Here is a 13,958-nt window from a genome sequence, read left to right as displayed (position 1 = left end):
TGCCAACCCCCTGTGTATGATCTGAAAATTCCTTAAAGGGATACTGAATCGGAATTTCGAGCTCACAAAACTAGGCTGGACGGATAGGCGGGACGCTGCAAAACCCCAAAACATCACTCATACAGCAATATCTCTAACGGATTGCCGTATTTTTAGAAAAGAAATTCGCGATTGAACACGGCTGACAAGGCCGACGAGACAAGGCACGTCAAGATTCCCATTCTCTCTTCACCTCGCTACGTCTCGTGTTGAGTTGGTGAACCGAAGCAAGGAGCAGAGAAGCGAGGCCGCTTCCCCTCATTCTCAAATTTTCCCGTAGGACAATTACGTCAAAGACCTCACTTGATCGCGCCCTTCATTTCCAAAAGTACGGCCATCCGTTTGAGATATCAGTGTTTGAGTGATGTTCTGCAGTTCGTAGCGTCCCGTTCAACGCTTCTACAGCCTTATTTTGCGGAATCCAAATTTCGATTCAGTATCCCTTTAATGACTGTGGTCAAGGGAGAGTAGTTTCTGCTGTCAAGAACAGGATGGAGTAAAAGGAAAAGTGTCTCGACAAACAATGAATGCTCCGGGTTACCCATTCGGCCGAATTTCTGCAACATGAACCGGGCTCTAAGAGAAAGACGTAGGATAAGCACTTCGAAATCTTTAGGATTTGCCAAGGGATGAAATAAATTAAATGCACAGCAAAGCAGGCGAAGGAGAATGGCAAGAAAATTTTGAGGCTTGTGTTTTTACATTTTTTTTAATTGTTTGTGCAGGAAGCATTACTGAAACAGCACTTCAGTCCTGGGGCTACAATTCATTGCTAGTCAAAGCCTGTTTCCAGAGATGCGCATCAGGTGAGCAGCTTTTTTTTTAAAGAACATTAAGTGCTTTTTAACATTACCCTCCAATCCTAAAATGTTGTCCATCCATCCGTGCATTTGCCGCTAAATTTAGCGGGGATATTGCTGCTACGTGACCTCTACACAAGTTCAGTTTCCCCTCTAAATTTAGCAGAAAAATTTATGTCACAAGACCTACAGACAATTTAAAGCTCTTCGATAAATTTAGCGGAAAAATAGACGTCATGTGACCTATGCAACCATTCAATTTCCCCCTTAAATTTAGCGGAAATATCGATGTCATCTGACCTATGCACTAATTCAGTTCACCTGCTAGATTTAGAGGCACAATTGATTTCCTGTGCCCTGACGTCATGTGACCTACAGACAAATTCAGGTTCCCCGCTAAATTTAGCGGGTAAATTGATGTCACATGACCTACACACCGATTCAATTTACCCACTAAATTTGGCAGAAAAATTTGTCATGTAATCTGACGTCATGTGACCTACAAGGTAAGGTTCCTGCTAAATGTAGCGGAAAAATGAATGTCACGTGACCTATGTACCAATTCAGCTTCCCCACTAAATTTGGCAGAAAAATTGATGTTGCTTGATCTGACGTCATGTGGCCTATACACACATTTAGTTTAAAATAAAAAAAACAACCTCTTAAATACTGCATTTTATGTGTTATAGCTAGGGGTGTGCAAACACTCGAATATACGAATTCGAATCGAATATAAAGTTCCCGAATAATTTGAATTGCGAATCGAATTCCTAGTATTCGGTCACTCGAATATTCGATATATTCGGCCAAAGACGCGCGGTCGGCGCGGAGCTGACAAAAAAGTCGTTCTTTCTCCCAATGTAAGCGCTGTGATATTAGACAGACCATGCGAGAAACACCTCTTGGTCCTACCATTCCACAAAAATCTAACGCGCAAGTTAGAAAAAAGAAAATTAACGAAAGCCACAAACTTTATAGCACGCAGATTTACTCACGATCGTGACACAATCTTCCTTTGAATCACAACCGAAACATCCCATTACGCCGCGCCATGCCTAATTGTTTTTCACGAGCGCCGATGTAGAACACACTTGCCGCATTCACGGAAATCGGCGACTGCACGATCACACAAAGAAAACTACGTTAACCGCGCCGATGAAACCAGCCGAGTTATCGTCGTCGTTCTTTTGGAGCTGTAAGCCGCAAATTCTGATTTTGAACAAAACTGAACGGAAAAATAGTGTGCCTAGATTTGAGAGGGTTTCCAACTGTTCGATAGCCGCGTTTGAATTATGAACTGCGAGAAGGTGACGAAAAGACGGAAGCGTTGATCGGGCAGGCAGGGCAGGCGTCGTCGCTCTTTTGTTTGCTCGCCTTCTTTCCACGCGATAACACAACACATGCACACTTACGACCAACCTGCGCTGGAGCAGTCTTCGTAATTTCAGTTTCGCTTGCTCCCTCTTTTAAATCAAGGCTCTCTAAAACAGAATAGATAGACCGAAAAATTTATGCATAGCGGCAGTTGGACGGTGACTTGCGCCACCTAACCAAGTTTTGTTTCCTTGCTTCAGATTATATTGTTTAAGCCTGTTTACTCAGATTTAACACCTATCTGTTTATTTATGCAAAATAAAATCCCCGGTGTCCTTTTTCTTCCTTAAAATAGAGACCAAATATCGCAAAATGCCCCCTGGGAGGAAGTGGCCGAGTGGGCTAACGCGTCTCAGCTCGGAGCGTGGAGCGAAAGCTTGCGCTGGGTTCGATCCCTGCCGCCCCCGCCCGTTTCGATCTGGATGAGTTTCGTACCGGCACGCGTTTGTGTGATCACTACTGTGTGATGCACGTTAAAAATCCCAGGTTAGCAGTTGTACTGCACTGGCTAAATTTCTCATCTACAGCTAAGAGACCGATTACCCGTTGAGGCGCATCTCCATCAAGGCTGTGTAAACATAAAGAGCAAGCCAATTTTTTTTTAAATGTCCCTTTTCTGAGATACACAAATATTTTTTTAAAAATGTCGCGGTGTTAGGTTGTGTACATTTTTGCTTTGGTTCTGTACAAGAAGCATATTCTACACCAGGCACATACTCTGCACATATAATAGTCTCATTTGCAGCACACTTTGAAAAATTCCTACAAATAAAATCACTATTCAATATTCGATTCGATATTCGGCTTTTTTTTTTTTTGATTCGATTCGGTATTCGACTTGTAAACTGCTATTTGGTATTCGCACACCCCTAGTTATAGCACTTTGAGGGTAAAAGTCACTTCCAATTTTAATTAATGTATTTACTTTAAAGAAACAACTTTTCTCTAATTGTTTTGATTGAACACTAGTGTCATAAACTGCTCCTAGCAGCCTTGAACAGTAATGTTTGCACATCTGGGCCCGTTTGCTCGAAAGCGCTAACGGCGGCTAGAGTTAGCCAGAGCACCTAGGAGAGGGATTTTGAAATCACGTAACGGGCTCGGTAGGGATGCCGGGAAACATGGCGGTGCCCCAATGACGGAGCGCCGCTCGCTTTGGAACTAATATGTCGTTGTAGCTGCAATATCGGGCGCTTTAGTCAGCAACGAATGGTGCACTATGCTTCCGCTTTGCCTTACCTCACTTAAATCGCAAAGCACGAGCAATGACCTCGCCGCATTGTTTAGATAGTCTTTTGATTCTGGCCATTCCTAAGCCTAAATGAACGCGGTAGCTGTCGGCATGGCAACGTCTTTGGAAAGTGGATTGCCTTGACTCAATCGGCCGGGCATTGATAGCGCACAAAATCTGACAGCGTCCCATAAACCTTTCTCTAAATTTCCCAAGCACCGAGGTGCACGCTACGAGTGTAGTTACACACGTTGCACGTGCTGGCGTCTGCAGTAGTAATTGTTCAAAAGCAAAAAGTCTAAAACAAATTTTGCCTTGCACGTGCGTTCGTCAAAGCCTTATTATGATTATATACTTCGAATCTTTTATAAGAGGGAGGCCAGCGCTTGCAGACCGTAGAATTACACTTTCAGCGTTCTCCTCGATGTTTGGGTAATTTAGAAAAAGGTCTATTGGGACGCTGTCTGTTTTTGTGTGCTATCAATACCCGGCCGATTGAGTCAAGGCAATCCGCTTTCCAAAGACGTTGCCATGCCGACAATTATCGCGTTCATTAGGCTTAGGAATTGCTAGAATCGAAAGATTATCTAACAAATGCGGCGAGGTCATTGCTCATGCTTTGCAATATAAGTGAGGTAAGGCCAAGTGAAAGCCTACTGCAGCATTCGTTGCTGACTATGCGCCCGATATTGCAGCTACAACGACATATTAGTTCCAAAGCGTGCGGCGCTCAGTCACCGGGGCTCCGCCATATTTCCCCGCATCCCTACCGAGCCCGTCACTTGATTTCAAAATCCCTTCTCCTAGGTGCTGCGGCTAACTTTAGCCGCGGTTAGCGCTTCGAGCAAACGGGCCCATAAGGATTGGTAATTTTAAACAATATCTCTTGTCTCTTCCAATTGCACAAAATATGCACAGGAAGGTGAACAATACTTTCTTTTTACAGAGCCAGCTCTTCAGTTCTGGGAGCAATGAGTCAATGCCTGATTCCACAGATGCCTATCAGGTCAGCACCTCTTAACGAAACAACTTTGCTCTCATTGTTTTAATTTAACACTAGTGTGGGAAATCTTGTTTTACTACGGTTCTTGAGGTGAAAACGGGTATAGTATTTCAGGTTCATGAAGTACTTCATAGGCACCATGTTTAAAGAAACACTAAAAAAGTTCTTGAATTCAAAACAAAAACCGGCACTTTCCCCCTTGCTCGAGCGTTAGAAAGAGTTAGTCCCAGATAAGAGGCTTTGCCGATGTTGGATGCCTGCATTTCTTCTTTGTTTTAAACTCCCAAACCTAATTAGAGCCACGGGCTTCGATGGCGACGATCCCCTTGTCATCGGGACACCATTGCTCGGTTATAGGGTGCACGAATAACGACAGAAAGCGTTGGATACTCTCTGGGGACCTACGTCCGTAAACCGAAAATACTTTTCCCTAATGACATCCTTTTGACTGTGCTCAGAACGTTTTGTGAATGAAGTGCGCACCAAACTTAACGCTGTACAATCGATGAAATGGGGTATGCCCGCAAGGTGCGTGCAAGTTTTCTCCTTATAATTACTGTTTCAGCTTGTAACTTTTTGTAACTGAATTTATTCTAATATTGATATTTTGAAGTGTTTACAATGGCTCAGTTTTATCGACCACAACACTTAGTTGAAGGCTCATTTCCGCTGCCGGGTGTGACTGGAAATTGTCGAAAAGTTAGTTCTATCAGTTTTCCAGAATTGCTATCTCCTGCTCAATACCAGAGAGCCGTGAACCTATGTAGACCATCACAATGCGACTGGATTCTTCTTGTTCTTAAAATTAGTACATAATGTAGCCGGAAAGAAACCTTCAATTTCTGTTGCTGAAAGTTTAAACATGCTCATCGATCAATTTCGAATCGTTGAATCATTGATCGACTCGCTCCGGCAATAGGCGCATCTCGACTTTGTTGTTTTCAGTTCTCGACAAAAGACACACTTGTCGGCACGGGATCCTCAAATAAAACGTTTATAAACACCTATGCAGGAGCATGTTTTTACATTTATAAACATCGATGCATGAGCATGTTTCAACTTTCAGCAACATAAATTGAAGGTTTCTTTCCAGCTACAATAGGTACTAATTTTGAAAATAAAAATAATCTAGTCGCGCTGTGACGGTCAACAGAGGTTCACGGCTTTCTGGTATCACACAGGAGATCGCGATTCAAGCAAAAGCAGTAGGACTAACTTTTCGACAATTTCCAGCCACACCCAACGGCGGTATTCAGCCTTCAACTAAGTGCTCTAGATAATAAAATCAAATCATTGTAGACACTTCAAAATATCAATATTAAGATAATCTCAGTTACAACATTTTACAAGCTGAAACAGCAATTATCAGGAGAACACTTGCACGCACCTTGCGAGCGTACTCCATGTTCATTGACGGTACAGCATTAAGTGCGGTGCACACTTCATTCACAAAATTTTCCGAGCACAGTCGAGAGGATGGCGTTGGGGAAAGGTCTTTTCGGGGTCATGTGGAAAGAGATGGGGCTTAAAAACATTGCAGCCGCACTCGTCTTGTCGGATTCCATGCAAGCTACATAGGTCCCCGGCAGTATTCGACGCTTTCTGCCGTTCTTCGTGCAGCCTATAACCGAGCAATGATGTCCCGATGACCGGGGAACTGTCGCTATCAAAGCCCGTGGCTCTAATTAAGTTTGGGAATTTAAAACAGAGAAGAAAGCGCAAACAAAGTGCGAGCAATGCCTACACCCAACACCGCCGAAGCCTCTCATCTGGAATTTTCACTCTTTCAAACGCTGCAGCTAGGGGGAAAATGCCAGTAGCCCTTTCCCCTTTCCTCTCGCCATCTTTCAGTAAAACAGTCTATATACAGCTTTACTCTGCTTTAGCCTCGTTGAGTGTACTTCGTACCCAGCACCGGTGCACTGCGGAAAAGCAACACCTTCTCCACAGTGCTCAGAAAGAAGTGCTCTCAACGGTGCCGCGAGAACAAAAAGTGTGAATTGCACGAAAGCGCCGTTCGAGTTCAGCGGCTTATGAATACATTGAAAACGTAGCGGGACAACCCAAGTTTTTGAAATTTGTTTGACCAGAAGTATTAAATATCAGAGTTTGAATTATTGCGAGCCTACTGTGTAAACTAAGGGAGATCCGGCTGAATTCAATGTGCTGAATATCACAGAATAGTTGTGCAATTTTAAATCGCTCGTTTTATTTCTTAAACACTTGTATTAGGTACTCAAGTGAAAGCAAATTTTTATTTTGGTTCGATTTATGAAAGGTTTGGTTTATATGTCATAAAGAAAGGTGGATAGCTGGGATAGTTGATAAGCACATTGCTTGGAGACTTTAACCATGTATGTCATATACAATTTGTTGTAATTGTGTATTGATTTCGAATTCTCTACTGTTCTTTATTTCAAGCTGCCCTTACATGCACTATGAGGATACTGAAGAAGTCTTCAATTGAAAGACAACTATAAGCACAAGCAAGGAGGGGCATCTAGATAGCCAGCGCAAGGACAACTATAATGTAAAATTTCTCGAAACTTAAAGCAAGGCATGCCCTCTTCCAATAAAGGTATCGTGGCGAAACTTCTTAATTGCTTTGTTTGTTCAGTTGTTGCCTATAGGAACAGCTGATCTCACACAACATAATGCTGGCAAGGAGTAGTACAGGTTGCGTGCTCTTTTTCTTTCGCAAAACATGAACTCTTGCGTGTTTTGTCTAAGGATGAAAAATTATACAAGTGCATATATTGAATGACGGAGCTATGAACTCTCCATACCAATCTGTACCCCTAAGCTTTGTGTGACTTCGGCTTACTTGGACATGGAAGCTGTTCACACTAAGTAATGACGCACTATACCTTTCTGTCTTTTTGAAGGCCATAGCTACAAGCCGTCTGCACCAATCCTGCACCTTTGATACATTAGGTGAAACCCCTGGCAGGGCTAGAGCTCTGCGAGGGGTCTGCAGATGTATCGGAGGTGCAGGTGGTACGAATGGATCGTAGGTTTGGCCTTATATAAGGCGGAAAGGTATAGTGCTTCGTTACTTAGTGTGAACAGCTTTCATATTTCCTACGGATAGCTGTCCGTAATGTGGGCTACAGACATTCCGTCATTTTACAAAATATATGCCTTGTTTTTACGGACGTTTCAGTTTCTAGATTACGGAAACCATGTCGGCAATATTGAACCGGCAACTTTTCCCGTAAAATGAAAAATGGATAATTGTTCGTAAAGTGAGCTACGGACGTTCCGTCATTTTACGAAATTATATGTCTTGTTTTCACAGACGGTCCATATTCTGGATTACGGAAAACATGTCGGCAATATTGAACCGGCAACTTTTGCCGTAAAATGGGGCAAAAATTTTTTACAGTGTACATCGTTTTCTTAATTCTTTGTTTCTGCACTATTAAAACAAAAATGGCGCATCGTTCTTTGTTGTGCGTCCACTGGTTCATTTTGTTGCGCGATTCTTGGTTCCACGCGTGAAAGAAACTGCAGAAACTTTGTCCGGCTGGGGTTCCGGTACTCCTCCGGGTCTGTGTCAAGAAGCTCCCCTCCAAACTCTTCTAGCACGCCGCCATAGTTCTTGCACGTCCAATCGGGCTTTCACCGAGTAAGATTTCTCTTGTGGCTGTGGTGTACTTGAGTGTTGTGCACGAGCGCGGAGTGCGTGAAGGCATCTCCAAACGCCCTTTCGCGAGCCCAGAACTTCGTCGCTGCTACGTCGAACCCTTCTCGAGCAGGACCATGCCGGTGTCACTGTCATGATTTGGGTTAATAAAGCTAGTGGCGTTTCGCGCGAAGCCTATCACGGTGTTTAGTCTCAATTCGTACGTAACAGCGGCGTACGATTCTTTATCGCGGAAGCAAACGTCGATTACTCTCGTGAACAACGGTGCCACGGTGCGATGTTGGACTTTCGCGGCACTGTGTGGTGGCGAACAGGTTTGCTCCGCTCTCGCTGGCGTCTGCTCGTCGTCCCCCTCGTGTGGATGCGCTCGGGACACGGACGAACCGCGGATATGTCATCACGTGATCAATCCGTCCGCGGACCAGTCCGTCGTTTGAATCGGTCTTTATGCGTGAGAACGCACTTTTTCGCAACTTCAGGATTTTTTGTTTACTGCAAGATATTTATTTGAAGGGTTTTAAACATTCTTTATAGATTATATACCCGCACGGGCGAGCCGGTAAAGAGTTCTAGTAAATCCTGGGAGCAATTAGATATGTTTTCATAAAATAACAGAAATGTTAAAATTTTCACACAAAAAAATCCCAACCACATTGTAATTCCAAAGCTGTGCAAATCTAAGGAAAGAATTTTGTTGAGTGTTTCATCAAAAAACTGATTTTTCATCAATTACTGAGTGATGCCTAGTTCCACGCTGTTTTTAAACGTCAAAACCGCGCTCGCGTCATGAAAAAACATTTTTCGTCAAAAGCATTTTGGGGCTTGGCTAGGGAGATTGCGGCTCAAGTCCATGAACTTTTTTTTTTTTTTTTAAATTGGACGCGGTCGAGAGCGACGTCTGGGACGCTTGACATGGAGTGACCCATATCCAACTTGGTGGAAACGGGATATTTTCTAAATGATGTTGAACGTTCATAAACGTTAACGTGGACATGCAATTCACGTATCCTTACATAACTGCTAAGACATGTGAGAGCAATAACATATAACTTGCAGTCCATTATCATATCATTAGAAAACCACACAATAATATTCACAGCGAGCATGCCATAAATAAGAGCGGTGTATTCCAGATCACCTTAGAGTAAGAAAGCTTCAATATTTGTGAGCAAACAGCATGAGTTTCTAATGTTCAGGAAATAATCTTCAAATTTGCGTAAAATTGATCAACGAAAAAACGGTTAACGTGCAGGCGCGCTGGTGTAAGTTATACATGATGATTAAAAACCCGAGACTGTGGTTTGAAAAACAAAAAATCGTGAAGTAGAAAGAAAAAGGGACGAACAACGTCTCAAACTCAGCTAAAAACTTGATTGCCTCTATGTCTTATATACACCTCCCCCGGACGTCGAACGTCGCCACGACCACAACGGTTGATCACTGAACTACAAACAGTACAACGGAATGACAATACATCGAAGCGCAACCAATACTTACATAAAAAGGATGCGTTATACAAACAGAAACACAAGGTCTTCACCACCGTACCCGGAAGGACTTCGACGCGGACATTGTAACACCAGCACTTGGAAACACAAAAAGACCGTCTCTAACTTACCCCCCCCCCCCCCCCCCTTTTCCCTCTATGAACCATGAATCACACGCAATCGCCAACAATGACCCCCATTACGATCCCGAACCCAACAATGCAAACAACTGCGAAGCATCCTTCTCCCCTTTTACGTTCACCCTACACTAGGTCTTTACAGTCGAAGAAACTTTTGTGACTCACTTCCAATTTGCAGGGACGCTTGGCTAATGCAATTTCTTGATGTTTTTATGCGAACAAGCTCAGCTAAAAACAAAGTTTTTAGCTGAGTTTGAGACGTTGGCTGTCCCTTTTTCTTTCTACTTCACGATTTCCCGCTTTTCAAACCACAGTCTTGGGTTTTCAATCATCATGTATAGCTTACAAACGTAAAACGGTTAACGCCTGCACGTTAACAGTTTTTTCTTTGACCATACCCGAAGCAGGACTAGTACCTTTCTCTCATATATACTCTCCCCCGTTGTCGTCATCGTCGCTGCTTGTTTGTCAAGCGTATGTGGCGCTGGAAACGTTGGGACTGCGATTGGCGGCAGGTTGCCAGATTGGGCCATATATAGCCAAATCGGGCTACATTTTTTTTCTAGTTGGCGTCAAAATTTCGGGGTTCGCTATGCGGTTACTTTTGGGCTATTTCTAAAAATGCGGCGAACTTCGAACGTGAGGTTCGCCGCCGAATTTTGAGTTTCGACTAGTTAATTTTCGAACTTCTTATCAGTTTCGAAAAAAAATGTTCTCTTTTGTCCATTCGAGAGGAGAGAGGCTTCAAACTTCTAAAAGCTTCGCAATTTTCACGATGCGCAGAGAAGCATTGCTTGCAAAGTTGGAGCGGTCTCCCCACAGCCTACAGCGCACTGGAGGCCCGGTAGCTTGTCTTCTACCCGGACCTAGACTGAACTCTCCAAATGCTGCTTCGGTGCCTATTGTGAGAAAGCACCCAAGGTCGTAAAAATGATAAAACCTCACCAGTCGTCGCCCATCCCAAGAAAGAACAACATAATCAGAAATAACGCGAAATGGAATGGGGGACTCTCACAAAGAAAAAGAGACGAGTCGGATATTGGTAAGGATCTTAGATATATCGGGATTCTAGTTTGAAACTCCCAGTGTTCTTATGGCGAATTCGCGTGGTCAATTGCCGGCAAGACCGCGCCGGTGGCACCGGCAACCGAACTCATGCCGGCGGCGTACCACGGGACCCTCACCACCCCAAGGCAGAGCGCCAGAAGGTGGCGGTTTACTGCCGCTGCTACCAGCAAGTGGCGCTCCTTTCCATTTTCTCTTCTCTTGCCTAGGCGGCGCAAGTTACCTCCTAAACTCTCGCAAGTTTCACTGAGCAAATAGAATGGGAGTGTCCATTCGTTGAGGCACAACCTCGCTGTGCCAGGTTGGCCAGGTTGTGCCAGTTGTACTGTGCTTCTTAGGCTCCTTGGCTGTGCTGGTCCAACGAGGTGCTATCATAACCACGCTACGTGCAAAGAACACAATTTTCAGCACGGTGACTTTCTTCATATCGAAGCATGGCCATGGCTACTGCGGGAAGCGAAGCAATAACTGCGACGGCTGAGGTTTATGAGGTCCTCAAGAACCTCACGAACCACCAAGCTAGAGGTGAGTATTTATTTTTGATTTCAGTCTCTGCTAGGCCCTCAAATCACAGGAGAAACAAGGTAATTTTAAGAATCGCATTCACGCTCAAAAGGTGCGTGAAAAGCCTGAGCACTACCTAAAACCCAGTGTAAAATGTAATGTGTGAAATGGCGGAAGACGCAATTCGTGATTTTCGAATGGCGAACAGTTGTTTCTCGAAGTTTGGAATATTTCGCGAATAATTTCCGAATAGACGGAGCCAGGTTTGCAACGGTTCAGCGCCGCGAATTTCTCTCCATAGGCGCTTACCTGCCTGTCATACATGTCATAAAATGTCACTACGCCTTTCTATCAAAAATGTCCATGTAGGCTCCCCACTCACCAGCAATACCAGTTTGTCTCCAGTCCCGCGACGTTGTTTTACCCGTCTGCTGCTACATCTAGGGTAAACTGCACACATTCTCACGAAACTGGCTTGCTAGCAGACGCTCATGCGTGTGGAATCCAACCTATCTGCATAGCCTTGCGAGCCGCCCTGAGGACGTTTGCTAATGAATATTATTATATTTCTCGCACGCTTTGAATCAATCTTAAACTGCTTCTGCCCCCATGTGGCTTCTGGGAAGGAATCTGATTCAAAGTAGAATTTTTATTTGTTACAAAGCTCTCTACGTAGCTTTCTGTGATATAACTTGAGCTCACATTCAGCACTCTGACGTTGGTTTTCCCTGTTTCACACGTGTCTTAAAAATGGCTTTGTTCACGTGATTGTTGTGCTGCTTCCTCATTTTGCGACACCAAGATGCTGCTGTAGTTGTCAAACTTACACATTTTACTTTTTCTCTTTTTTTTTGCAGCTCTCAATTCTAGTCATTTTCACCCAGCTAACCCTGCATTATTACAATGGTTTCTAATGACTCATGAGCATTATACTTAAACAGTGCACTATCTATTTGAAAATTATTCAATTCATATTCGATTCGGTGTATCCGCTATTTGATTCACTTCGAAAAAGCACTATTCACACAATACTGGAAAATAATGTTCATTTTCTTTGCAGTCATAGCTGAGTCGCAAGCTATGCAGCACCTCATCACAAGTCGGCGATAATTCTGGTAAGCAAGGATCTGGTCCTGTCGTTTTCGAGTAGATACCTGTCGAGTTGGTAAATTTGCGGTTTGCGAAGTTCTGGAAGCATTAACTTTGTGTCAGGCGTGTGCTTGCGCAAGTCGTCAAGCTCTCGGAGGGCATGAGTATGTTCTATGGAGGGCTCCCAAACCACTAATTATAATCAATACAAAAGGCGCTTGCGACCGAGTTTAAAAGTGATTGTGTTCTTTTTTTTTGTTTTTTTCAGAAATTTGTAGTGAACCAATGGGCATTCCTGCTGGTGAGCCTCAGAACAAAGGTACCTACAATTGCTCATAAATTTGTTTTGAGTATCCGTAAAGTGTACTACTTTAACTCTATAGCAAATGATAGCTGGAGAATTGTAGAGCATGGCAAGCCCTGAGCATCTTGTCGCTACGCAGTGAATGAGATTGTAGCATGAGCCAATAACAGGAATGGAACTGCAGTGTCGATTGCGCCTAAGGACGTTTCGTGCGCCAAACAGATACAAAAGTATAAATAAGAATGAAATTGCACCAAGGTGCGTCCAAACAAGAATTATAAACGACGCTCGTCAAAATTAGCCGTATCGCAGTTTCTTTTGGCAACATTGACATCGGAACTTCCGGCCTGTGAATCTGAATCCAAAGCACTGTATCTGAAGGTCGCTGCCATGGTTATACTTCGTTTCAGCTTATAACAGTTGTTACAGTGTCCCTCATTGCGATGCTTCTGCTACCAGACCTCTTTAAAGCCATTCGCTGCCACTCTGCTTTGTCTATGTCCACACGCAGATGATGCTACAAGAGCGAGCTCCAGACTTTCAGCGTACGTCCCTGCCAAGAACGCACAGTCGTGCAGTGCTAGCACTGTTCAAGGCCACATGCTAGCGCTTGTAGCATTGGCTCCGTCTGGACATAAGTTGAAACAAAATATGTTTGCTGTTGCCATGTGCTCTTCTGGAGTCCTGTAATCACTTCATCTGAATAGTGGAGCAAACAGCACCGCCATATTATTTTGTTTTGCATTAGTCTGGGCTAATGAAGTTTTCTTGATGGACATCTGATTTTCCCTTATCAAGGACCAATTGTTCGGTTCAGTTTATATTTGGCACAAAAAGAAATTGGCGCAACAAGCAAATCATAGTGGGACCGTCAAAGGACGATATGTGTTGCCGCAGTTGTGCAAACACATAGAGAACCTTTACAATACAGGATATCCTTTCGTCAGTTTCCCTCAATGAGGTTGACGAAGACGGGAAACATCTTCGTCGAAAGGACTCCCGTTTTCCATGCACCTGTGGGTGTGGAAAACGCGTGCACAAGCAAGATCCAGAAATGGCCAATAAAATATATGCACATATTAGTGGGAATACATTGTTCATTCTAATGTGAACATCTCACTACATTACGCGCCAGCTGTTGCACACAGAAGCATCCGCAAAAAGGTGTCTTGTACAGAGGGCAACACTGTTAGTGTGAACAAGCAATCACCGGTTTTTGCTGTTTTTCTGTCGGATTCGTAAGGGTGTCATAAAAACTACTGGTGTCGTGAGAAGT

General features: G+C 43.8%; 1 long non-coding RNA gene across 1 annotated transcript; it reads left to right on the top strand.

The window, feature by feature from the left end:
- The first annotated feature begins 802 nt into the window (after positions 1 to 802).
- LOC121833943 lies at positions 803 to 6,944 on the top strand. Its single transcript, XR_006076945.1, has 3 exons — positions 803 to 845; positions 4,391 to 4,450; positions 6,869 to 6,944. It is a non-coding gene; the product is annotated as an uncharacterized LOC121833943 (long non-coding RNA).
- Positions 6,945 to 13,958: the final 7,014 nt, after the last annotated feature.

This window comes from Ixodes scapularis, unplaced genomic scaffold (genome assembly GCF_016920785.2).
Source record: "Ixodes scapularis isolate PalLabHiFi unplaced genomic scaffold, ASM1692078v2 ptg000101l_1___fragment_2___debris__unscaffolded, whole genome shotgun sequence".
Taxonomy (NCBI): domain Eukaryota; kingdom Metazoa; phylum Arthropoda; class Arachnida; order Ixodida; family Ixodidae; genus Ixodes; species Ixodes scapularis.
Note: the sequence above shows the minus strand (reverse complement) of the source record. Positions and strands in the feature narration are given on the sequence as shown.